At 50.5% G+C, this 27,226-nt stretch overlaps 1 protein-coding gene and 1 long non-coding RNA gene across 3 annotated transcripts in view; one reads left to right on the top strand and one right to left on the bottom strand.

The window, feature by feature from the left end:
- Positions 1-27,226, top strand: part of LOC120678442 (multiple myeloma tumor-associated protein 2 homolog) — a 30,569-nt gene that overhangs the window by 2,643 nt on the left and 700 nt on the right. The window lies entirely within an intron of this gene.
- LOC120678445 lies at positions 15,209-16,255 on the bottom strand. Of its 2 annotated transcripts, XR_005676554.1 has the most exons (5): positions 16,123-16,255; positions 15,964-16,043; positions 15,759-15,867; positions 15,588-15,687; positions 15,209-15,460 (listed from the first exon to the last, which is right to left on the bottom strand). It is a non-coding gene; the product is annotated as an uncharacterized LOC120678445 (long non-coding RNA). The 2 variants fall into 2 exon arrangements; XR_005676553.1 differs by having other exon boundaries at positions 15,209-15,687.

The raw sequence follows: 27,226 nt of genomic DNA, 5'->3' as shown, positions 1-27,226 counted from the left end.
AAATCTTAACCTCGTCAAAACATCTACCAACAGATCAATTTTGATCCAACATGGAAGTTCATAATTTGGATGCATGGTTGGTTGGATGGTTGAGCAGACACTGAAACCGTGCCTACTGAATTTGAGTAACGGTTTTCTTGTACTCTACTTTCCAATGGCAGTGAGATCTTTATGTATGACTAAAGATTGGGCGTGTTTTGAAGACATCTGTGTGAATCACGGTCCTTGTACAAGCAGAGGAGGCGGCATGACTCTGATTCTGAGTGATAAATGCTCTGCGCCTGTATGAGTGTATGACTATCTTACTGTGGTATTTCACACCAAGGATCTGCTTTTGCTTGATGTAGTGTAAAATCAATGGATATGCCTATGCCTTTCGAATTATATTGTCGTCGACCCCGTCGTCAGCAACATGCGGTTGACCAAGGTTCTGATGGACAAGGGGCAGCAGTCTCAACATCCTCTACATCAACACCCTCAATGCCATGGGAATCCCGCGGGCCTGCCTGCGGGCCTCCCTCTTCTCCTTCTATGGTATCTTGCCGTGCATGAAGCCTTACCTGCTCAGCAACGTCGACTTGCCGGTCATGTTCGGCAACAGGGATAACTACCACACCGAGACCCTCACCTTCGAGGTGGTGGATTTGAAGGGGGCGTACCATGCCATCTTGGGACGCCCCGCGTACGCCAAGTTCATGACGGTATCGAACTACACCTACCTCAAGCTCAAGCTGCCGGGGCCGAACGGTGTCATCACCGTGAGCGGTTCCTTCGAGCAAGCTTACTTCAGCAGCCGCGAACACTTCGACCTCGCTGCTACTGCCGCGAACTTGGCGGAGCTTGGTCGGCTTCGCGCCACCACCGTCGAGTGCCGCCCCAACCCCGGCAAGCCCAGTCAGGCTCCTACCTTCGTCCCGACCGAAGAAACCAAGCCGGTCGCCATCGACGCCGACGATCCAACCAAGACGGTCCGGGTTGGTTCTCAGCTATCGACCAAATAGGAACTCGCGCTCGTCGACTTCCTCCACGCCAACAAGGACACTTTTGCCTGCAAGGCGTCCGACATGCCGGGCATCCCAAGGGAGGTCGCCGATCACTAGCTCCGCATTTTGCCGAGATCCAAGCCCGTTCAGCAGCGACTACGCCGCTTCGACGACGAGAGGCGTAGGGCCATAGGAGAGGAAATAGCTAAGCTCTTAGCCGCGGGCTTCATAAAAGAGGTGTTCCATTCTGACTGGCTCTCAAATCCAGTCCTTGTTAAAAAAAAGAATGATCAATGGAGGATGTGTGTTGATTACACCAACCTGAACAAGGCGTGCCCCAAATACCCTTTTCTGTTGCCTAGGATAGATCAGATAATCGACTCCACCTCCGGGTACGAAATCTTATCTTTCCTAGATGCTTACTCGGGCTATCACCAGATAGCGATGAAGGAATCCGACCAGCTCGCGATATCCTTCATCACCCCGTTCGGTTCGTACCGTTACGTCACTATGCCGTTTAGGCTTAAGAACGCATGTGCAACATACCAACATTGCATGCAGGCCTGCTTCTCCAACCAGATCAATCCGCCAACCGACCCCGACTGGGCGGAACCGCCACGGGCAACGGTCGTGGTCTACATCGACGACATCGTCGTCAAAACTCCGCGCGCGAACGACCTATTCGCCACCCTAAGTGCCACATTCGCCAACCTCAGAAGGTCTAACATCAAGTTAAATCCCGAAAAGTGCACGTTCGGGGCCCCAAATGGCAAGCTCCTCGGATCCATGGTGTCCGAACGTGACATCGAGGCCAACCACGATAAGATCACGGCCATCACCAATATGGGTCCCATCCGCGGTGTTAAGGGCGTCCAGAGGCTGACCGGGTGTCTAGCAGCCCTCAGTAGGTTCATCGCCTGACTGGGCGAATGAGGACTGCCGCTGTACAAATTCCTCCAGAAATCGGACACCTTTGTCTCGACAGAGGAGGCGCAGATGGCCCTCGATCGGCTAAAGAGCCTCCTGTCCTCTGCCCCGGTGCTCATCGCGCTGGAACCACACGAACCCCTTCTGCTCTACCTGGCCGCCACTAACCACGTGGTTAGCGCCGCCTTGGTGGTAGAAAGGGAAGAGCCGGGACACGCGCTGAAAGTCCAACGCCCCGTGTATTTTGTCAGTGAGGTACTAACCGACACCAAGTCATGCTACCCGCAGACGCAGAAACTTCTCTACGCTGTTGTCATGGTGACCAAAAAGTTGTAACACTACTTCACCGAGCACGAAGTGTCAGTCGTCACTTCGTTCCCACTCGGCGAGGTAGTCCGCAATCGCGACGCCGTGGGACGGATCTCCAAGTGGGCAGTCGAACTAATGGGTTACGACATCAAATTCGTGCCACGCATGACGATAAAGTCTCAGCCCTGGCCGATTTCATTGCCGAGTGGACTGAAGTCCAAGCCTCGACCCTAGATATCGCACACGAGTACTGGACCCTTTACTTCGATGGGTCGGTCATGGGACCCGGCGCGGGAGCCGGGGTGGTCTTAATCTCCCCAGAGGGAGGAAAATTCCGGTACGCGGTTCGCATCCACTTTCCCGCGTCCAACAATGTTGTTGAGTACGAGGCGCTAGTCAGCGGGCTCCGCATAGCGGTTGACCTTGGAGCGACTCGCCTCTACGTTTACGGTGACTCGAAGCTGGTGGTCGACCAGGTCATGAAGGACTCCAATTGTGAGAGCCCCCTCATGGACGCATACTGCAAGGAAGTCCGAAAACTGGAAGGAAAGTTCCGGGGTTTATAGCTTCACCACATCCCGCAAAAGGACAACTCCGATGCAGACACTCTCACGAGAATGGCCGCCGAGCGCAAGTGCCCCCAATGGTGTTTTTGCCAACGATCTGAACACACCATCGGTGCGAGAGAAGCCGTCGACCGCGGACAAGACCCTTGTGGAGAAAACAGAACCCGCGCACTCGGGGCCTGCAATGCCTGGCCGCTGGTCAGCCCGACCCCGACCAAGCAAACAATGCGGACTGGAGAGCCGACCTGCTGGCGTCTCTCCTCCAGGAAGTCCTCCCCGAGGACCGAAACGTAGCTCACCGGATAGCTAAACGAGCCAAAATATTTGTTGTAATCGACGGCGAGCTTTACAAGCGCAGCCCTTCAGAAACCTGCATACTCATGAAGTGTGTCTCTATTGTCCATGGCAAGGAGCTTCTTCTTTATATACACACTAGGATCTACGGACACCATGCAGTGCCATGCTCCTTGGTCAGAAAGGCTTTCCGACAAGACTTTTACTAGCCCACGGCCCTACGCAACACGGAAGAAATTGTTCGCACATGCAAGGGCTGCCAGTCTACGCAAAACAAACCCACCTGCCAGCGCAGGCCCTGCAGACGATCCCCATCACGTGGTCGTTCGCTATGTGGGGCTTGGACATGGTGGGGCCGCTGTGAAAAGCGACAGGAGGGTTCACTCACCTACTTGTCGCGGTTGACAAGTTCACCAAGTGGATAGAGGCCAAGCCGATCGCTACGATTGATTCAAAGGAGGCCGTCAAGTTCTTCCTAGACATCGTTTATCGATTCGGCATGCCAAAAACCATCATCACCGACAACGAAACTAACTTCACGGTCAAATTCTTCCAGGAATTTTCAGAAGGTTACGGGATCCGGATCGATTGGGCCTCGGTCAGACACCCGCGTACGAATGAGCAGGTGGAAGGAGCAAACAACTTAATCCTCCAAGGGCTCAAACCGCAAATTTTTTGACTAGCTCAAAAAGTTTGCGAGCCGTTGGGTAGAAGAGATGCCGGCCGTGCTCTGGAGCTTGCGCACCACACCTAACCGCTCCACAAGATTAGCCCCCTTCTTTCTAACATACGGATCCGAGGCAGTGCTCCCTTCTGACCTGGACTATGGCGCGCCGAGAGTCAAGGCTTTTGACACGACGACGGCAACCACAGCCCAAAGGGATGCCATGGACCTACTAGAAGAAGCTCAGTTAACGACAATAAACCGTTCAGCCCGCTACCAACAAAATTTGTGTAGGTACCACGAGAGAAGGATACGGGAAAGGACGCTGAAAGTCGGGGATCTATTATTGTGCCGTGCTCTGTTGACAAAGGGTAAACACAAGCTCTCGCTGCCATGGGAGGGACCCTACATGGTTGCGGAAGTCGTACGCCAAGGCACCTACAGATTAAAAGACTCTGACGGTAACACTCTGACCAACACCTGGAATATCGAGCAGTTGTGTTGTTTCTTTCCGTAAAAGCACGATGGCCCACTCCAGCGCCCCGACCCAGTCACTTCTAGCTCGGAGCGCTCGGGGACCCGACACCTGTCGTTTTTCTCCCCGCACAGCACAACGGTCCGCTCCAGCGCCCCGACCCCCGATCACTTCCGGCTCGGAGCGCTCGGGGGGCCGACACCTGTCCTTTCTTTTCACAACACACACTTTTCTGGTTTCCAGCACCCCGACCAACTACCCTTGGCTCGGAGCACTCGGAGGTCAGACCACGGTCTTCGACCCATTCGCGTCTTATGATTTCCACCTCTTTAGCCCCTCGACCCGAGATCTATTGGGCCAAGGCGCTCGGGGGCCCCACAGGGATAGACCGCGTAGCACACTCGCGCCGTTCCACTTGTCACACGACACAACTTTTTTTCCTGCTGCCTCCCATCTTCTACCTCGCTCAAATGTTTCTCCCAAACTACCCGATCAATCGAATCCGTGTAACGATATACGGTGAACTAGCGACTGACGCCTCTGGGCCAGCCCCAGGCTACACGTTGCAACCTACGATCAGCACGCTGTTTCAAAAGAGAGGATGCAGAGGGCAGAAACATTCACGAGTAGTTAGAATACGCAAACGGTAGAACCCGTTTGAAAAAACAAAAATTACTTAGCCCACAGTCGCAAGTTGTTTTTCCCCTCTCCCCCATCATGCTTTAAAAGCCTGGGCCGTTAGACTCATGGGCCCCACCGGGGGGGGCGGGGCGAAGCACGAGGAACCGCGACACCACCGTAGCAGGCCGTGGCTCAACAACCGCACGGGTCGCCCAAGGCCCAAAAAGCCGAGTAGCGCGACGCGCCACCTCCGACCCCCGCCTTCACTCGGGGTCGTACACAACAAAAATCGCACTCGGCAGCCCGGGCGATTGCAAGCGCCGGCGGCAAACGGCAGTGCAAGATAAAAAATCCAAATCCAACAAAAAAAATGAAAACAAAAAATGAAATGAAAATGAAATGTCAAACAAAGATAATACTAAGCTAAGAAGGCGCCGCTCACACGGCGAGCGCCCGATTGTTCACCCAAGCCGCACGAACGGCTTGGGACCCATCACTACAACACAGAAATTAAAAGAAAACATAAAAAGGGGCCAGCGGCCAACACCGCGCTCTGCCTCCGCCCTGCCAGGCCGCTACGGACCATCCAGAGCCGAGTCCACGCCGCACTGCATGATGTCCTCGACATCCATCTCCGCCGCGATGACCCTCCCGAACCCGGCGAAGTTCAGCATGGTCGCCCGGTGGGTCGTCGCGCTGGCAGTCACCGGGAACCCGGGCTCGAGCCCTCCCAGGTGGATTCCGGAGCGAAGATGGACTGAAACCAACGCGGCGGCAGCACCGCGACGGACCCCCAGCGTCACCGCCGCACAAATGACGTTGGGGAGGGTGCGGAGTTGGTCGACCTGCAGCGGCACTACCGGCTCCACCACGCGGAAGACGACGAGCGCGCCATCCGCCAAGGCTTCACGCTGGCCCTCTACCTCGTCGAAGCACCGTCGCAGTTCTGCCACCTCATGGCGCACCGCGCCCAGTTCCTCCTCCAGCCCTGCGAACGAGAATCAGGAGTGCAACAACACAGGGGAATAGGAACATGACCAAGATCGGAGCTAACCAATGGAGCGAGCTTGAGCGTCTGCAGAGTCGGCCCTCGCGCGATCGTCTCCTCCTCGCGCGCCACTTCGACGGCCTGCAGGCTCTGCTGCAGGCTCTCGACCTCGACCGAGGCAGCCGAGTACCGACCGTGCGCCTGGTCCACTTGGCGCACCAAATCCACCATGTTCGGATTGGTCGCCGGAGGATTGGACTCCGAGGACATGGCGGACGACGGGGGAGAGACCGTGTGGCAGTACCGCCTAAATTAATCCGGCTCAAGTGCGCTAACCATCACCTTAAAGGCAATCCCGGCTAACACGCACTTCAAATGGAGTAATTCGGCAGTGCTGTCGGGTAAAGTCCCGAAGAATCCACCTGAGCGTCGATCGAACCCAAAGCTTACATGTAACCCACACGAAGGTGAGTCCAGAGAGTACAACATTTCACATATATATTACGTTACAGAGTCTTAACTTAATTATTACAAACCAAGTTCGAAATCTTCGAAAGGTACTTGAAATTCGAATTGAAAGTAGTTCAGAGTTCACTGCAGCGGAAATAAAACGAGTTCTAAACGACGATACATGATGTCATGATGAAGCCCGTACATGACATCACTCGGCACTGCCATCGCTGGCCGGAGTCGTATCCCACTCCACCGACCAACCAGGAGGTAAAACACACGGCCAAGTCAAACTAGCTATCTGATCTTCAAATGTATCACCTGAAACAAAGTGGAGCCACAAGCAAGGCTGAGTATACTAATACTCCGCAAGGCTTACCCGACTAGGATATAACTAACCCTCTAACTAGACATGCAAGGCTTTTGGCTTGAGGGGTTTGTCTTTGCCGAAAAGCAGTAAGTCCTTATTTTCCGATTTTAGCTTTCAAGTTCTATTATGATTAACCATTCTACATTAGCATCTATCCTTAAGCATACATGGTGGAAAGCAATTATTTTTCATCATTCAACCATATTTCTCATCATCATTGTTCCACTTCTTACTCTATGTGGCAAAAGGGTTAAGCAGTCTCAATATCCGTGAGAGACGGACGATTCGAATCGAATTTGTTAACCTGGCCAGGCAGACCTAAACACACGCATGAGGAATGCAATCACCCACGCGACTTTTCCCCTTTTTCCCCGGGCATGAAACAGGCCCACCGTCCTAGGGTGCCCTGCACCCGTGCGTGACCATAGACCAGACAGTGGGGAGTATGTTCCACGGCCTGTTCCATCAGGTACTTAAGCTTACCGATTACCATATTCTCGGCATGTGGTTAGTACGTTCAAACGCTTAACCACCACTACCACACACCGCGGCCTTATCCATTTTGACTAAACAGACGGGGTATCACAAGTACAACAACCCCGCCCGTAAACCTTATATTGCAGTGTGTAGTAAGCATTCAACTCCTATGAGCTCGCGAGTGACAGGAAATCACTCGACTTCTACCGAACCATTAGCATAGCCAACTAGCGACCTACACATACTAGTGTTCAAGCATAGGTACCTAGGATCATGCAACTAAGGTTCCAAACAATTCCTGCAACTTAAATGCACAATAAATAGGAATACAAATAGTTGCATAAATTAAAATAGGTAGGACATGCTCCGGGGCTTGCCTTCCTGAGCGGAGCTAGCCTTGGGCTCTTCTGAACTCGGGTCCAGGTCTTCAGTGGCTTCAGTTAGAATCACTTGAGCTTCACGCTGCTCACTCTCGGACTCTGGCACCAACTCGTACGTACCGTTAGGGAGAGTAGTCGAATCTATATGAAATGCATATGCGTGAGTTATTTTAGTGATACGATTTAATCAATTCTTCACTAAAGAGTTGTAATCCAACACAAACTCAAGATGATTTGCAAAGGATTATGTTACATCATTTTGGACAATCCTTTATAGAGTAATAATCATTATAACTGACTCCACAAAGTAACTAGGGTGGATTGTACCTTTTATCCTTATGCAGCAAAAGAAAGGATTTTTCTCATTTATTACTAGGTTACGCATGTCCTTATCACAAATAATGTTAAATAGAGATTATGGGTTTGAAATTTTTATGCAAGATACACCTCTGAGTAAAATGCCTACTGTGAAATTTTTAGCCTATTTCATGCAGCCCATTAACCATGGAAAATAAAATAACCAGCTACTGCTAGAAGCAAAAATGAATTTTACAGGTCAAACTATGCAAGTACTGGTAATGAAATTTTAACTGAGTGTTGTCTACCTAAAGATGAGCCTGCCATAAATTTTTCACAATTAAACAATCATTGTACAGGGTATGAAAAATAGTACAAATTATTGCTGCATGGATCAAAATTAACTTCCACAGACTGTTATAGCAAGTTCCAGAGCCTCATCTTTTACCAGCATGGTTATAAACTAAATTTCATCCCCTAGAAAAATTATCAGATTTTTCTATGCAAAGAAACTATTTTTCTTGATTTAGTGTAAATATCTATACTATTAATTAGTTGGACTGGTTCCACCTATCTAAAATTTCTCAAATTTTTGTACAGTATCTAAATATCAAGTTAAAGGCACTGTAAAAGTTTGAGCTCAGTAAACCAAGTTAAACAGTATGTACAAACAAACTAATTTAAACAAGGTATAAAGCAAGATTTAAATAAACCGATAGCTAGGCATGTCAAAAGTCTATGAAACTTTTACACAAGGTTATACATCTAACATGTAATCCACTGACCAAAAATGGCTAATAGCTCATGTTTGTAAATTGAGATCTAATATAAAGTACATTTTCTTTGTATTTTAAATGAAATAAAAACTATTGAGCAAATGAAAAGTGCATGTAGCAAAAGTTGTAGATCTATTTGCAAATATTCCAGAACAGTTGAGTTTGCATTTTTATGATTTTTCTACGATTTTTAAACGAATTTACTAGTTTGCTATTTTTCAAAACAAAAAGAAAAAGGAAATGTAATCTTGCATTTAGGCCCCTGGAACTTTGTTTTCTTTTAACCCGTGGTCCCTGGACGGGTCTTGGAACAGAGGAGGGCACGGCGGCGCTTTTCCCGGCGAGGAGGGTCACCGGGGGTGGGGGCCCGTAGGGGAAGAGCAAGAGGACGTCGGCGCGCACCTACTGGCGGTCTCGGGTTGGGCCTGGACGGCCTGTGGTGGCGGCGCCGCGGAAGGGGGCGGCGGTGCTGGTTCTGTGCCACGGCGGCAGCTCACCGGCGGCGTAGGGATGGGGCGTCCGGGCTTGGGGGCTTCGGTGGGGGGTGAGGAAGGGAGCTGTGGGCTCGATTTGGGTTGAGGAGGGGCGGAGGCAGAGCTCCACGTGGAGCGGGCGGCCGGCGGCGGTCTGGACCGCGGCGGCGCCGTTCCAGTGGGTTGGGGCGGTGGTGGAGGGGTCGGGGAGCACCAATGGGAGGTGGGGATCCCGTTCCCGGGCTCCGTTGGGGTGGAGGGAGGCCGGAGATGGGGGCTCCACGATGATGTGGTGCTCGGCGGCGGCAATGGCGTGGGCGGCGGTGTTCCAGGGCGCGGGGAGCGGAGGGCGGGCTCGGTTTGGGGTGGAGCGGAGAGGGGAGGAGCGGGAACGCGGGGTGGCGAGGCAAAATGGGGAGAAGAGGGCTGCAGAGGGGAGCTTGGCGGGGGAGGAGTTAAGGGCGGGCGCACTGGCGTGGGCGGCGGCTTGTCGCGTCGTCGTTGTCGCGGAGTGCTGGCGCTCGAGCATGGCACAGTGAGGGCAGGCGAGCACTCGAGCACGGCGCGGGGTCAACGACGGGGACGGGAGCGGGGTGGCGTGGCTGGGCGACGGGGCAGTAATGGCGCGGCGGCTCTGGTGGCGAGGGTGCCGTGCGGGCGGCAGCGAGCGGCGTCCGGGAGCGTGCGCACTCGAGCGGGGCGGGGGTCAGCGGCGCGGTGAGGCAGTGCGGGGCGGCAGCAGGGCAGCGAGCGCGGCAGCGGCGTAGCGAGCTGCAGCAGCGCAGCGAGGCACGCGCGGCGTGCTCGATTGCCTACGCGCGCGCAGAGCAGAGAGGGGAGGGTCAACGAGAGAGGGAGAGAGAAGAGAGAGAAGGGGAGTGGAGAGAGAAAACAAAAGTCAGCGGTTTGACTTGGTCCAAACTCAAGATTTTCAATTGAAACTTGAAAAATTTTGAACACGAAAGTTGTTCCAAATTAAATTTCCTACAACTTTCCTTTTAGGCAAAAATTCATTTGAGCGATGGTTTGAAAGTTTAAAATTTGAATTCAAGTTTAATGATCCCGCTTGTTTTTCGGGGTTAATTCAAATTTTCATGTTAGAACTTGAAAAACTTTGAACACGAAAGTTGTTTATTTTGTCAAACTCTACAACTTTCATTTTGGGCAAAAGTTCATTTGATCAAAGGTGCGAGAGTTGACTTTTTGGTGTATTTAAATGGAACTCGGCTTTTAAGTAATTAACCGACTAGAGTTAACTGTGTCATTGTATGTTAATTGCTTGTTTTATATAGTGCTAAACACCGGAGGTGTTACAGACCGGCGTGACAGCGGCAGTAGCGGGAGGTCCGACGTCGCCTTGCACCGGGGGCGCATCAGACAACGACGAGGAGCCAGGAACAGTGGCGGCAGCGGACGACCCAGCGCCACCTAGTGCCTCGTGCAGGCCCATCGATGCCACTCTACCTAAAACCCCATGCAGGAACCGTTAAGAAAGCGACGAGTACGGATGTAGGAAAGGAGAAACAAGAAGGCGATGGGAGGTACCTCCGTCGGGGAAACTCAAGACGAAGGCGTGACGGGCCGCGCGGTGGAGCGCTGGACTCCTCGTCACGCGGACGCTTGCCATCGGCCATTGGTGGGACGCTCGAACGGCGACGAAGGCGGTTGGACCCCTCTCCCTTTCCCTTCCTCCTCTTTTTGCTCCCTTGCTCTCCCTTTGCACTCTAGCAGGCAGCGACGGTGAACACAGGTAGGAGCGGCGTTTCGAGAGAGGAAAGTGGGTTCCCGGCTGAAACGATGCTTCGGGGCACGAGCCAGGACACACGGCCCACTCTGCGGTGACCGATGTGACTCTTCATTTTACGGGTGCATCTCCCACCATTTCAATTAAAACCTCTCGTCGTCCGCTCATTTTCTAAATGCATGGAAAATGGCGAACCGTCCCAATGCCTCAAACGAATCCTAACCGCACAATTTGATCCAAGGTTCAAATGCCAGTCCGCTGAGGGCTCCGCGCCACCTTGCGTAAAAGATCCAGGGAAGAAAAACCGAGATGAGCCCCAGCGGCCCAAGACTGACCTGCCCCGGCAGCATACGGTTCAACTCAACCTTTCTTGTCCGATCCGGCCTCTAGCATTCCCACATAATCCCCTCCTGGGCGGAGGCCATCGAGGCCCCCCGAGCCAGCGGATGGCTCGGACATCTGCTGGGATGCGGGCCGTAGAGCAGTAGGATGCCCCCAGCAGTCTGCGTCGAACCCGTCGTCCGCGACGGGGGCGGACTTCACTCGGATTATCCTTAATTGGGCGTACCCGTTAGCGAGCTCACTGAACCCCCCCCATTCTGGGCCAATGAGGTCAATTGGCAAGGGTTCACCTCCTCTGATACCAGTGGTCACGGATGGAGGCCACCATATCACAAAGGCACGACGACAACAACATTGTGGTAAACACACAAACACCATGAAAACGCCCCCGGGCAAAATGGTTCATTTTCTTCTCAAGACATTCGGCCGAAAGCCGTTACAACAAACAAAAACTCGCTGCCTCCACTCAAGAGAGCAGTTGGTACAATGGATAAAATCCAGTTACCCCCACAACGGGAGCAACAAAAGGGGGCTAAGGCCGCTGCTGCCACAAGTGCAGGAGGAGGACATGGCCAAAGAGTGTCGCAGGAGGAGGACGGTAGGGGAAACACGCGACATTGTCGAGGAGGGTCTTCAGTACCAACACAGGCCCGAGATCCCCACCAATGCAGCTTCCTGTTATCCTCCTCAAGGCATGGAAGACGGACTGGGACCTCTTGCCTGAGCCGTTCACCACCTAATCGCCACTAGGAAAACCGACGACAACGGCCGGAGATGCGGAGACCCGTCCTAGACGCAAGACCACTCTGCCAAACCCAGAACGAGGAGCTCCTGCCCGAACCCCACGGCACCGAAGCACAGTGCCAACCGCGCTGCCTTCCAGATGGAGCTGGAAGATGAGGCAGCGGGTTCGCAGCTCCACGCCGGCACCGCGCAATGTGTCCATCCGCAGCTGCGGGAGATCGGCACCAGCAAGTGGGACGGGCAGGGGCAACCCCCGTGATAGGTCTTGTCCACGGCCGTTGACCCACGTGACCAGGGCCAAGGGAGACGCCAATTTAGCCACTAACGAGCCATGGCACGCCCCTGCCCACTCCGCAAGGGAGCAGGCAGAACAGTGGCCTGGCCTGACTAACAGCAGCAAGCAGCCTTCGCACGCCCTGGCTCTAGCCCGCGGTTGGAGGGCGGAACACAGTGAGGCGCTCCCTCCTGAGGAGAATCTCCCGCCGCTCGCAAGCATTCCTCTAGCACCAGAGATACAAAGCAGGCCCGCCCTCATCTGGAGGACGGGCGTGGGGTGTGAGGAAGAGAACTACTAGGAAAATCTCCATGAGCGATTGTGGTGTGGAACTCAGGATCCACGATACCCCTATTTATAGGCAAACGTAGACACAGAGGGCCGCGGGACCCACAATAGACGGGTCAAACATAACACGCTGGAAGTCAGTGAGAATCCACACACCCTCCTTCAATGCCAAAGGATTGGACGGACGAGCCGAGCGCGTCGGGGATCTACCGTCGTACGACCAACCAACAGGAGACGGCTCCCGACGGGGAGGGGGGAGCCGATGCGCCTACGGCCAGGTGACGTGACGCACCGGCAGACATCAAGATTCCGCAAAACCTACCCTCTGGCCAATTATTAAAACCGGCGCGCCTCCGTCACGCCAGGCCTGTGACCCGCTGAAAGCTGAAAGCGCGGGCTGACGGATGGGACGTCCCAACCCGAGCCATCGAACCGAGTCCAATGGCTTCACGATTACAACAAATCACAAAGCCACTCGGGCGGCCTCTGATGGGGGCATGGACCCAGGGTCCCCAGCAGACCCACCTTAATGGCACCAGCCCAGCATCCCATTAGGCGCACTCCAGCAAAGCCCACAAAGGGCACGGGCGGATGCCAACCTCTAGGACCCGGCTCGGCCAGTTACCAATCGTCTGGAGATGGACACATGGAGGCCTCCCGACCACGAACCCACTGAGCCAGCGTCGTACCGCGCGACCCGAGCCGTGCGCACCAAGAACACCGCTTCGTACAATGGGCGTGCCGATCAAGCCAGCCCCCGTTCACCCGTACACACCGCACGCCACACCTGCACGATCAACAGGACCCTCTGACGCAAAAACAGTGCATGCCGTGCAGCCTACTGCCTACCCAGCCTAACGGATGGGGGACGGGAGAAGGCGTCAACGAGCTCCGTCCCGAATGCTGTGATGATGGCTCCCCCTGACGCCATGCCATTACGCCAGGGACTGTGACAAGGCAAGGCCGCCTGACTGTGTCAGGTGCCCCTCAACGGGTGTGCCATCCTCCGGTCAGAAGCCACAAGGGGAAGGACGTGCAGCACCAATGCGGACGGGAGAACCCATACGGACGGACAGGGGAGAAGACGATCGCCGAGCCCCGACTGAGCACCGAAGCCACTCCGACTGACCAAGATGGGACAATAGCTTGACAACCGTCGCCCAAGAAAACCAACCAGACACAGCCTCTCCACTCCCGACCGACCAGGCGAGACCCGCCGACTAACAAAGACAAAGGACCCCCCGGCGGACCAAGATATCACGATAGAAATATGTAAATCAGGGGCCCCACCTTGAACTATAAAAGGGAAAACCCCTCGCGTAAAAGAGAAAAGAGAGAGAGATTAGAGAGAACAGTCCACTGCTAGAAAGCTTGCAAGCTCCCCTCCAACTTTGAGCACCTGGGCTCGAGCAATAGAGCAAGAGAACGACCCCCATACTGGACGTAGGGCATTTTCCAACCTGAACCAGTCTAAATCCTCGAGTTATTGTGTGCTAGACCATTCCGATCCAATGCACGAGACACAAGCAATCGAGTAGTTTGTTTGTCGGCCATATTTCGAGCCGACAGAGTTGTGATCGAAATACTCCTTCTGAGATCCAAGTTGTTTCTCCAACTCAACCTTCAGTTTCTCAAGGTATCTCTCAATTTGAACCTCCCACTGCTAAGTAGAAAACCATTTGCTAATTAGAAAACATTATTGAGATCTTGTACACTTAACTAGTTGTTGCATCCATCGGTATCACAAGTGTGCACACTACTTATTAGCAAGGTTCTAAATAGCCGGCTATAGCCACCGCTATAGACCTGATCATGGGCCACCCGACCTGACCTGCCCAAAAAAAACCCGACCTGACCCGATCAAGTGACGGGTCTGGTACGGGCCAAAAATTTTTACCCGAAACTAAAAAAACCGATAGAGACCGAAAATTACACACAAAAATGCGGGTCAACCCGACCCGACCCGAACTCGACCCGACCCGATCATGTCATGAGTCCGGCACGGGCCAACACTTTTTGACCCGAAACCCAAAGTGACCCGACCCGAACCCGACCCGACCCGATGGATGATCAGGCCTAGCCACCGCTATAGCCTTCTATAGCCTTTTGAAGAGGAGAAAGCTAGGACATCCATCTCTTAACTCTAAAAGAATTAATCCGCTAATAGCGAGCTATATCCCGCTATAGCTGCTAAATTAAGGGTTATTTAGCCAGCTAAATCATATAATTAGTTGTTATTTATTGTTAGTTTAGTATTGAACTTTGTCATTTGCAAAATTTAGTATTTCATCAATGATATTACAAGGTAATGAAGCCAAAGACGTACTTCAGTTCATAAAATTTTCTGGATTTCATGTTTATATGCAAAATTACTCAGAGATTTATGCATGGTGTTCAAGTAGAAATGCATAATTGTGAGAAGCTCCTAGAAGATTAGAGAGTATGCATGAACCATGGTCACCATGCTTCTTGGTGAAATATGGAATACTCTAGAAATTAGATATTTGCATGGTTAGATAAGTATGAAGAAAATTCTAGAGTTAGATATTTGTAAAGAAGTGGGCAGAAGATGGACATATGGATAAACCATATGAGCCATGGTGTCCTATAAATAAGGATACTTCCCTCCCATCTTGTCATATCATGGAATAAGATGTCTCAAGTAGGAGATGACAAGGTTGTCATTTAGTGTAATGGTGTCATGATAGAGTAGCCACATAAAGAGTGCAAGAGTCATGTGTTGTACTAAGTTATGGTGAGTAAAGAGTTGAGTTTTCATATAGAGATGTTGTCTCATATTAGTGTTTAGGTGAAGATCTTCTTGGTGTAGTGTGAGCATAGGGTCCACGGAAGATTCTTGTATAATAAATTTCAAAAAAGTAAGCCAAGAATCTCATACCATATGTACTACCAGTAACACCAAACATCAATTATTACAACCAACCAGAAAGACTCGACGAATACCTGGCGGCTCAGCCTGGTCACAAACTTGTACAGTTCACAGGCCTCCTTCACTTGCTGCTAGATTGAGGATTAGGATCGTGAGGGTTAGGGTTTAGAGGAAGAGGTCAAGAACTCTCATGATTAGGATCACTAGGGTTAGGGTTTAGAGGAAGAGAGCGGAGTGTGTGTGTGGAGACGTTACCTGTGGGTAGATTAGACGAGAGGCGGTTAGTTGATTAGAGGTACCTTTTCAGGTGATCCTAAATTTCCCATGTCTCAGAAACCAAACCAGTCCTTGATATCTGATTCAAAGATTCCAGAGAGTGAATCAGGTAACTTGAATACATATTACAGAACAAGGAAAAACAGGTACCTTTCAGGTGATCCTTAATGTTTACGTATGCAATGATAACACCACTGAACCCTGCAGACACACTTTCTGTTGTTTTGAGAACACTCAGTTGCACCTCCTTCATTTTAGACTGCAACAATGCAATGAAACACACAATATAAGATACTATTTCATATATGCTCCCTCCATCCTCCTGTCGTATACATGAATTGCTTAAAAAACTTACTCGTGGTGACCTTTGAAGGAGTAGTAATTCTGAGCCACAAGCTTTGTGTTCCCCTTAACATTCTTTATTTCAAGCTTGCACTGTCAACACAAAAAAGAAGCAAACCGTTGAAATATCAACTGAAAATCAATAGCCATAGTAAAAACTTTGAAAACACACCTCAAAACTCTTTTTGTTCAATTCATCTTTCACACGAGAGAGTTGTTGATCAAAATAGTCCTTCTGAGATCCAAGTTGTTTCTCCAACTCAACCTTCTGCTTCTCAAGGTATCTCTCAATTTGAACCTCCCACTGCTAAGTAGAAAACCATTTGCTAATTAGAAAACATTATTGAGATCATATACACTTAACTAGTTGTGTATCCATCGGCATCAAAAGTATGCACACTACTTATTAGGAAATAGTTGTGACCAATGTCAAAATAGGCAGATGCTTGGACAATAAATTTAAAAAAATGTAAGCCAAGAATCCCATACCATATGTAGTACCAGTAACACCAAACATCAATTATTACAACCAACCAAAAAGACTCGACTAATACCTGGGGGCTCATCCTGTTGTCCAAGGCCTCATTCAGCCTAGTCACAAGCTTGTCCAGTTCCCGGGCCTCCTTCACTTGCTGCTAGATCGAGGATTAGGATCGTATGGGTTAGGGTATAGAGGAAGAGTTCAAGAACTCTTGTGATTAGGATCGCTAGGGTTAGGGTTTAGAGGAAGAGGGCGGAGTGTGTGTGTGTGTGTGTGTGTGTGTGTGTGTGTGTGTGTGTGTGTGTGTGTGTGTGTGTGTGTGTGTGTGTGTGTGTGTGTGTAAAAGTTACCTGTGGGGGTAACCATCCGCGCCATAGATGCAGGAAGCGCGGAGGTCGTGGGAGACCTTGTCCTCGACGGAGAAAGAACGGATCTCGTCGTTGGACGGGTACAGAAAGCGGGCGGGTGAGATGTTGAAGCGTCCCCACATAAGTAGAGACTAAATGTGATACAAATATCAGTCCCAGGAGGCTGATAACACATTTATTTATCAGATAGTCTAGCCACCGTACAACCTCTATGGAGGAAAATTCTTGATACAAATGATAGCAACTATTAAAAAGGCTACAATAATACTCCAAAGCAAGAATAGATCACGGTCCGGCTCGGGATCATAGTAATGTGCCAGCGAAAGCATCCTGAACAGGGCCAACACCACAGACAGAGTTGGGTGCGGACGCAGCCTCTACTCAACGTCTTCAACCACGAAGTCTGGATCTTCTTCTGAAGCAACAACATATATATCGGGGTGAGTACAAAAGTACTCAATAAGTTCAACCACACCCACAGAGGGGGTATAAACAGAATATATGCACAGGATAAATCAAGGATACGGCTAAGGTTTAATTTGCGGAAAGCTAATTTTTATGCATGGGTTTATTTGAAAGAAAAGGATTTTCTGAGCAATTATTTTGTACCGAGTAGCACGTAGGGTTAATCCACATAGGATCCAAGTTTATAAGTTGCTACCAAACTCCTCATCCGCCGTAGCACACGGCACAGCTGCCGGACACTTTTCCAAAACAACTCACGCCAACACATCCATTCCCAGAAGAAGTACTAGTTATGTGACCAAACCGTAACTCGCCCAGTTCCGTGGGCACGGCTATTCGAATAGGTTTTTAACTCTGCAGAGGTGTGCAACTTTACCCACAAGAACAATCACCTTACTGTCGGTGCAGATCCCAACAAAGCTATTACCCACCTTAGCTAGACCTGACTAGCCAACACGGAATCCACCAAGGGGTCATTGACCTATCACCGAGGTTTAACCGGGGCATAAGTCACCACGATCTTATTCCTTCTCCTTGATCACCAATTGCTCTTAGCTCTCCTGATGGCTATCAGACTAACTAGTGGGGTTTATGCTAAGCCGTTGTCACACACAATGGTCGAGTGGTTCTGCACGATAGTTGAGTTAGGCAAGATGACACATCAACTCGGTACTTAATTGTGACAAGATGGATATCTCTGAACCTTCTTGCTCAACCACAAAGGTATGAGCACATCTTTTTGGCAATTCACACAGAAGTGCAATCCATCTCATCTAAGCGCATCTTTCTTTTAGTTTCCAAAAATTCCACATTCTCCCTTCCCACACACTCACACATTTTCCTTTTGTAAAACAAGTTGTACCATATTTGATGTGTTGTAATTCAAGGTCCTAAGCATTCTAGCAGCGATTAACATCCAAATAGAATAAATTATATTTAGACATTAATCTAGGTGGTCGAGGAATGGTTATAACAAATCAAGGGGTGGCTATCCAACCATGTTTTCAACAGTCAAAGCATATGTAATTTTGTAAAACAGACCAATAGGTTGTGTTTATAAAACTGGATCGAAATATGCATAAAAGGATGAGATTGAACTTGCCGTCCGCAAAGCCTTCCGAGAAGTCCTGATCGTGGCACTGTCCTTCGGGTTCGGGCTTGCGGTACTGGTCGGCAAACTCGTCGGCGGGTTCTTCCTCGATCACTCCGTCGGCTACGGCGACGACAACACAGATGACAATCAAACACAACAAACAAATAAAATAAGCTCACAAGGAAGTGAGAATTGGTGGAATAGATAGTATATGATTTTATAGGAATTTAGAAAGAAGAATCATTTGAATCAGAGTTTGGATGGATGAGATATTATGGTTATAGAATTGAGTGTCTAATTAATTCCGAAAATTGATTGAATAAATGGGAGGAGTTGCACGTGGTGGTTTTGGTGGGTCTTTTTGGGCTGCTCGCCTAGCACTTGGACTGGTAGGCTTGTTTATTTGTGGGTTGGGCTGGCAAAAGGAAACTGAAGAAGGGAGGAGGTCACGGAAAAAGAACAGGGACTTCATCCCCTTCCTCAGCGCCTCCATGGCAGTGGGCGTGAACTCTCTGAGCTCTGCCGGAATGGTGCTCCCGGCCTCCGTCTTCGAAGCCGAGGGCATGGGGAGAGAGAGAGAGAGAGAGAGAGAGAGAGAGAGAGGAGGGCGAGGGCATTCCACTTTGGCGACTTCGGGTTTGGGAAACGGAGGTTGGCTCCGGCGACCGCGGCAGCCATGGCTACGGCATCCTGCAGCTCATGGGGAGCTTGCTGGTGGAAGGGAGAGGGAAAGCCATGGGCTGGGGCTGGTAGAGGAAGGTGTAGGGATGCTCACCGTCAAGCCAATCGAGTTTTGGTGGCCGGGCTATGGAGATCGATGAGTGAGCTGTGCTCTGTACAAAAACAGAGGAGGGGCAAATTGGCGTGGAAAAGAAGACGAGCGGCAGAGCTGCGGCAGAGCTGGGCGGCTCGGCGAGCTTGGGATGGCGATGGAGAGCGGGTTGGGGGCTATTTATAGGCAACGGGGGCGGGGCTGTGCCAACGCTCCCCTGCTCGCCATCAATGGCGACGCTGTGGTCGTGCGGCCACTTGCGGTCGTCGCTGAGCGGCGCGAGCGTCAAGGGCGAGCAAGGGGACACGGCCGCGCAGGGGGTGGGTGGCGCAAGCGGCCGGCGGTGGTGTTGTGCCGGACGACGGGCGGCGCGGCGAGCATCCGGGGTGCTCGTGGAGTGCGTGCCCCGTGTGCTGCGCATGGGCGAACAGGGAGCCGGGCGGAAAAAAAAGAAGGGAGGAGAAGGGAAAAAGAAAAAGGAGAGAAGGAAAGAAAAGGAGAAAAGGGAGGAAAACAAAAAGGGAGGGGGGCGCCGGCGGGATTCGCGGCGACGGTCGCGAGCCGGGCTTGGCGTCGACGAGAAGCCGAGCGCACGCCAAACGAGGAGAATAGGAAAATTAGACGATGATTGGTTTCGGTGTCGCGACGGAGATTTGATTTTTGGTGTTGGAACGGAAATTGAGTTTTGGTGCCAGGACGACGAATCGCCGTAAAAGATTTAAGCTCAGCGATGAAAAGATTTTAAAAAATATTTTTAGCGAGTAATTTATTTGGGTGAATTTTCGGGATGTTACAGACATGGAGGCCGCTGTTGGAGGAGTCGGCTGCCTCCCCTCCCCCGACCCCCCGCTCACGCAAGCTCGAGGAGCTGAAGTAGCGGGAGTCGCGAGCTAGGCCGGCACCGAGCACTTGCAGCCCCCCGCCCGTCACCGACCCGACGGCGCGGAGGTGCGTGGCGAGGCGGCAAGCCATCAGCGTCGCCGTCGCTGCCGCCGAGAGGGCGCGGAGGCGCGCGGAGAGGGAGAACAACTCGTGCTCTCTTGTGGCAAATGGAATCTGCCTCGCTAGAGAAGAGAGCGCAGGAGGAGGTGCGTGAGAAAGGGGGGAGGGGAAGGAGGCACATGGATTTTCCTTACAAATTCGAATAAAACGTTTTTTTTATATTTCACAGATGTTGCTGGTGGAGTACACCCAATACTTACAAAGACACCCTTGGAAGAAAGTAAAATTACATTCACATCCTTACAAGTTCCTCCCAGCATCTATTTGGGTTAATAGGGCCAGTGCCATTATAAATTTCACAAGTTGGAAATATACCATTGGTTTTAACAAAACCGGGCTGAGGCCATTACAAATTCTTTCGGGTTGGAAATATGCCATCTTGTACGCCTGATTGCCTCTTGGGCCCACCTGCAAGCGGGCCTACTTTTGTATTGGCAAACTGCCCCTGCCTACTCAGATTGAACTGCACCACCCGTGAGCGCTCTTCCCCGAACCCTATCCCTTCTCAGTTTCTCGCGTTTTGACCTAGGCTGGAGGAGGCGGCTGCGGCCGGACCTGGTTGAGGCGTACGAGGCGGCGACGGCCGTGCCTGCCGGAGGCGCACGAGGCAGAGGCATCGGTGGTACCTGGAGGCGTGCAAGGCAGCGAAATCGGCGCTACCTGGATGTGCTAGAGGCTACGGCGTCAGCTACTGGCTGGGCATCGGCGTCGAATACTGAGCAATATGAGATGTACTTGTGTCGATTGGAGGAGCTTCGTCGTGCAGGAGAGTGTTCCCTCAGCTCAGATGGTGAAATTGGAGACATGAAGCATAAAATTGAGCAGATGTTCAATGATGCGATGTATTGCTAGGGAGCAGATTCTTGGACTGAAGCATGAAGTACTTGAATTGAAGCATCAGCTAGCTGGAAAGAAGGGGTTCACATTATTTGATGGCTCTATAGTTGTTGTAGTAGGAGCGTGTGTATGTATAATGGTAGGCCTCTGTTTCGCCTGTTTGTGGAAGTAGCATTGTGTATGTGTATCCATATCTCTGTGTGGGAACAAAATGCTATGGTTGCTGGAATGAAATGGCAGTATGCATATCTCTTGTCCAGTGCTGTTTGATATCTTCTCTTTCAATGGAATGTACAATTGACTACAAAAATAAATTGACATTACAAACTGACATGATTTTATCTTGATGCATATATCTTGGTAATGAACTGAAATAAATTGAGTTCCTTAATACAGAAACATGATTGACATAAATCTAGAAGATAACATGAATGGAGGAAACATGTTATATATCAAATAAGCAACTTGTCCACATAGCAATATGACTTGTCCTGATACCAATATGTCATGCCTAGATAGCATGAGCATACATGTCCAGGTAGGAGCAGAATAGCATACATGTCCAGGTAGCATGTCAACATAACCATATTACATGTCCAGGTAGCATAAGTACTAGGAGCAGGTGCATGCTAACAAATTTTACATATCCAGATAACTGCATTACATATGAACTAGCATAAACATTATTCAGCTAGCCATTCAGAGAGCTTTCTAACAACTCGTTTTGGTGGAGCGCTTGCTGCAGCTTGAGCCTTCTTCTTCTGTGGAGTTTTCTTCTTCTTAGGTGTTTTCTTCTTTTTTGGAGTCTTCTTAGTTGGAGTCTTCTTCTTTGTTGGAGTCTTCTTCTTCTTGGTTGGCTGATTTTCACCCTCTGTAGTAGGAGCAACTTGTCTCTTCCTGCATGTGAATAGAAAATTCAGAAATACATCATATATACAATTGATGCATTGAGAGAAATTAAATTAAATTAAGAAGCATAGGATTACCTCTTGGTTGGAGTTTCTTGTACAGATTCTGCATCAGATTCTTCATCTTCTTCACTTGGCGGCTCTGCCTCCTTGCATGTCTTCTCAAAGTGTCCCCAGCCACCACATCTCTTGCACCTCACCCTTTTCTTCCCCCCCCCCCTCCTTCAAGAGCCCCCCTGATCCTTGTAACTTCAGGCCTCCTAGGTCCTCTCTTCTACTTGGGAGGAAACACGGTGAATCCCAGGTCCACAACTGGCCATCGGGTCCGATCTGTCAATGATGGAACTATTCCAGCATAAGCAGCCTTGAATTTGTTCACGGAGTAATAACGGTGAGCAAAATCCTCAATCTTGACACCTCTGTTGGATCTAATCCAGGCCAATGCATGCCATCATGGTTTTCCAGTTAGCTGCCACCTCCAACAAGAGCATGTGTGGTTCTTAAGATCCATAGTGTGTCTCCTTGCAATGTTGTCAGCACACATTAAGGTTACCTCTGCAAAGTCAGCATCTCCTCTAGCAACTTTGACTACTCTCAGGTTCTGGCTAGCGGCATTGAGTTCCTTCATCACATTAGGCAGTATCTCACCTTCTTTAAACTGCCTCCCAACATCTCTTCTTAGGGCCATCTTCTGCATCACCATCACCCTTAATGTATCAAGTAATTCATGGAGAAGTAGTCCCTTACTGCCCTTTATTTGGTTGTTGAGACTCTCAGAAACATTATTTGTGAGGTAGTCACACTTACTTTTTTCACCAAACCCACTTCTGTACCATAACTTTGAGTGATTCTTCTCCAGCCACTCAATTGCTTCTGGAGGTGTGTTGAAAATTTCATGCATGTGGTACCTAAACCCATTTTCAGTGTAGCTCCTAGCATCAGGATACAAATGGTCAGTGAATATGGGTCCACAGTACTTTTTCAGAAAGTTAGCATATAGATGGCGCATGCACTCTCTATGCTCAGCTTCAGGGAACACATCATCCACCGCATTCTCTAGACATTTACATGCATTTGTTGATATCACTAGTCCTTTAGGACTCCCAATTGCTCTTCTCAGCTGCTTCATGAACTACACCCAATTATCCTCATTTTCAATGTCAAAAACAGCAAAGGCAACATAGAAGAGCGAGTTGTGACCGTCAACAGATGTGGTAGAGGCAAGTTGTCCATTGTATTTACCGGTAAGACATGTTGCATCAACTCCTAAGTATGGCCTACAGCCTACCAGAAATCCTTCAGCGACACAGGGTTCCAAGACAATAAAAACTCTTTTGAAACACAATTTCTTGCCAACTTTCTTCAATTCAATCTCTTATCTCCATGAGTGATTTAGGATATTTATTCTCAATCTCCGCTGCCCAATTAAAAATTAGTTGGAATGTTTCCTCATAGTTGCCATGAATTTGGTCAAGTGCCAACCTCATCCCTGACCATGCCTTGGAATACTTCAATTTTATCTCATATTTCTGCTCCAGTTTCTCTTTGGCAGCCTTTGCACCCTTCTCTAGATTCTACTTTATCCAATCTTTAAGCCTCTCTGCAACCCATCCCTGTGTAGCCATCTTGCCTTCCATTAGCTTGGTTGTTGGGCAATTATGCTCAAATGGTAGAACCTTTATCTGCAAAAAACATGAAACAAATTTATGTCATAAATAAAACAACAAATCAAGAAAAACACAAGTACTAATGCCTATTTACCTATATTGTGCGGTTATCATGAAGTCTTGAAGCATGTATACGCCAAGGACACCTTTCATGTGCACAGTGGGCAATGTACCTAGTAGGATTTGTCTTCAAACCAGCTAACTCAAAACCCCTCTTAACAGCATAATGCCTAACAACTTTTCTAAATGCGATATATTTGGAAACATTGCATCCTTGACAATTACAGGGTTCTCTGGATCATGCAATATAGTAAAAACATCTGGATCTGCATCAATTACCTCTGTTTCAGGAGCAACACCTTTAGCAGTAGTAGCTTTTGTAGCCCCAGCAGGTGGTTGTGCATTGGCAGCCTCAGGCTGTGTAGTGCATCAAGCTGAGTTTGTGCAGTCTCAGCAGCTTTAGCAGTCCCAGCAGCATCCGCAGGTTCAAATCGAACATATAGATGCTCATCATTAACACCCAAATACTCTTCTACATGGTCAAATACATTAGGCAATTCTGCATCTGCTTCCTTGGTTTTAGGCTGTTTTGACCCTTGGCCATTAGAGACAGATGCTTCCTTACCTATCTGTGTACCAGGTTCAAGTGGTGCTGTCTGTGCAGGAGATTCAGGTAGTGTCTGTGCAGGACAGCAGGAGGTTCAACTGTTGTCTGAGCAAGAGCCTCACTAGCTGGAGGATCAGGGGGCACAACACACGCATGAGCATCCTAGTTAAACACTCCAACAATGAGAACAATATGATGTTCTTCCTTATACGTGTCAAACACTCCTACAATCTGACTATCGTCTAGAAGATGCGCATCCTCACTCAACCGTTTGTCCATGTACTACACTACCACAACTTGATCAGGCCCCCAACCAATCTCCAACTCTAAGATTTTCATCAGAAATTCCATAGAAAACCTTTCGTGATCCACCACCCATTTCCTAACCATGCCTTTTGTGTATGATTTACAACCATTCGAAGCTACTATTAAAAACCCTGAATCTTAACATCTATCGTGAACCGGACCCTAATCACAAATGACATCAAGTGCAATCCAATCACTCTCAATTCAATCCTAAAGTGTGACAATAACCTTCAATCGACCATATCTACAGAGGAAGAAGAGGGATACTTACGGTTTCGGTGACACCAACGCACCCGTAGCAGGCACCAATGGCGGCGGTTCATCGGACATGCTGCCCCTCCACCACCGCTGCCCTCTCCCCCAGAGTCCAGCGACCTTGCCTGCCCAGCAGTCTTCCCTTCCCGAGTAGGAGCAGCTAGCCATGCAACGGCGTGCCGATGCGGCAGCCTCGAGCCGGAGCAGCTAGCGCCGCCTGGGTCCACACGCGAGAAACAAAGAAGGGATAGGGTTCGGGGAAGAGCGCTCACGGGAGGTGCGGTTCAATCTGAGTAGGCAGGGGTAGTTTCGCCAATATGAAAGTATGCCCGCCTGCAGGTGGGCCCTAAGAGGCAATCAGGCGTACAAGATGGCATATTTCAAACCCGAAAGAATTTGTAATGGCCTCATCCCGATTTTGGTAATACCAGTGGTATATTTCCAACCTGTGAAATTTATAATGACATTGGCCCTATTAACCCAACAAATACCCCTAAAGCACCAAAAAAATTAAGCTACATCCACCCAGAAATGCGCCCCCCGCTGGGATACTCAGAAAATAGTGCAACAAACAATTTGTACTTAGAATCTCAACTCCATAAAAATCAATGGCTCCAAATAATACTCAACCCGATCCAACTATCCATGTTATATGGATCATCTGCTTCAACATGCAGACAGCCCATCGCTCCTCCACCTATTCACGCATCCCCTCTCCCGCACACCCTGTGACGAGCGTTCGAAGCCCAACATCTCCCGCACTCATTTTCTTCCAAAATTCATCTTCCCTGTTCTTTCTCCAGCGACCTCTGGCGTGCCTCTTGCGAACCGGTAAACCCCTGTGCCAGCACTATTCCAGCAGCCGTCACCCGCGGTCGTCTTCGTCCTCCGTGCGTTGCCGTCAACCGCGCTGGGTGCGGCCTCCGGGAGCCGCCGTGACGCGCGCCGGCTTGGGGTTGTGGCCGCCGCTCTTCTCTCTCCCCCTATCGTGTCCACCCCCTCCCCCCTCTCTCCCCCTCTCGCTCCTGCTCCTCTCCACCGCCGCGCCCCTCACCCTCCTCCGCTCCGGCAGCCTCCTTCCCTCCTCCCCCTCCAGATCCGATGAGGGAAAGGGGTGGGGGACACCATGTCCATGCTCGCGACGCCTTCCTCGAGCTCCTACCGACCCTAACCCTAGGCGCCTCCTCCGCACCAGCGTCGTGCTTGCCGGCTGGATCCACGCCGGCGCGACCTTCTCCGACCTCGGTACAGAGTGGATCTAGTCCGGCGCCACCACATCCACCTCATCTACCCCCTAAAGCAACAAACAAATTAAGCTGCATCCACCCAAAAATGCGTCCCGCGCTGATATACTCAAAATGCAGTAAACCAACCATTTTGTACCCAGGATCTCAACTCCGTAAAAATCAATGGCTCAAAATACTACTCAACCTGATCGAACGATCGATGTTATATGGATCATCTGCTTCAACGTGTGGATCAAGGTCGTGGAGGATTACATCAAGGTTGTGCTTTTCGTCGTCACCGTCTCCTAGGCCCGTTTGGTTTATTTGTGCTAGTTCCTAACGCGATGGAATTTTGCATGCATGAAGTACTAAATGAATTTTATTTGCAAAACCATTTCATAGATGGGTGCAACTTTTCAAGATGAATCTAATGAGCCAAGTTCCATCATGATTGGCTGTGACACTACAGTTACCATCCTCTAATCATGCGGTCAACGGTCTCATTAGATTCGTCTCGCGAAGTAGTGTAGGTGTTGTGAAATTAGTTTTATAAAATATATTTATTTAATACATTGAATTAATGGTAAAAAATAACTACAGTAATTTGCGCTACTAAACCAAACATAAAAAATCCCCTCCCCACATGCACCACACAAACCACACACACCAAATCCGAGATATACCCGCAAAGTCTGTTCATCGCGCGCGCGATAAATCCGTGATGCATCACAGAAGCGGCCGTCGGCGCCCCCTATTCGTCTTCTTCCTCGAGCAGGGGGTGGGGGGACGGCTGGCGGCGGGGGTTGCGAGCTAGGAAAAGGGGAGGGTTGGCCAGGGAGGGGTGGTACATGGGCGGAGCGGCCGCTGGCGAGGTCGCCACGGCCGATGTGGTGGAGGGCGGCGGCGGCCTTTAGTTTCCAGGTTGCTGGGGCTCCAATGGCCACCGGACCTAGAGGAGGGGTTCGGGGGTGGCGGCGGTCCGGCGGTGGTGACGGGTTGGCCGGCGGAGGGCGAGGCGGCGCGGGAGCGCCGCCGGCCGGCCAGGGCCGGACCCCCGGTGGGCGGTGCCGGTGGCGGGGGCGAGAAGAAGGCGGCGCGGCGGCGGCTATATGGCGTGACGGCGAGCTCGGTTAGCGTGGTGACGGTGGAGGGCGGCGGCTGAGGCACCGCGAGCGGCACCGGAGCCGAGGGAGGCGGGGGGTGGCGGGGGAGCAGAGGGTGGAGCGCAGCCTTCTGCGATGGAGTCACTGCAAATCGCAGATGCGATGTATAGACACCCCCGATGTACC

This window comes from Panicum virgatum, chromosome 6N, assembly GCF_016808335.1.
Source record: "Panicum virgatum strain AP13 chromosome 6N, P.virgatum_v5, whole genome shotgun sequence".
Taxonomy (NCBI): domain Eukaryota; kingdom Viridiplantae; phylum Streptophyta; class Magnoliopsida; order Poales; family Poaceae; genus Panicum; species Panicum virgatum.
The sequence above is the reverse complement of the archived record's forward strand: the minus strand, read 5'-3'. Positions and strand labels throughout refer to the sequence as shown.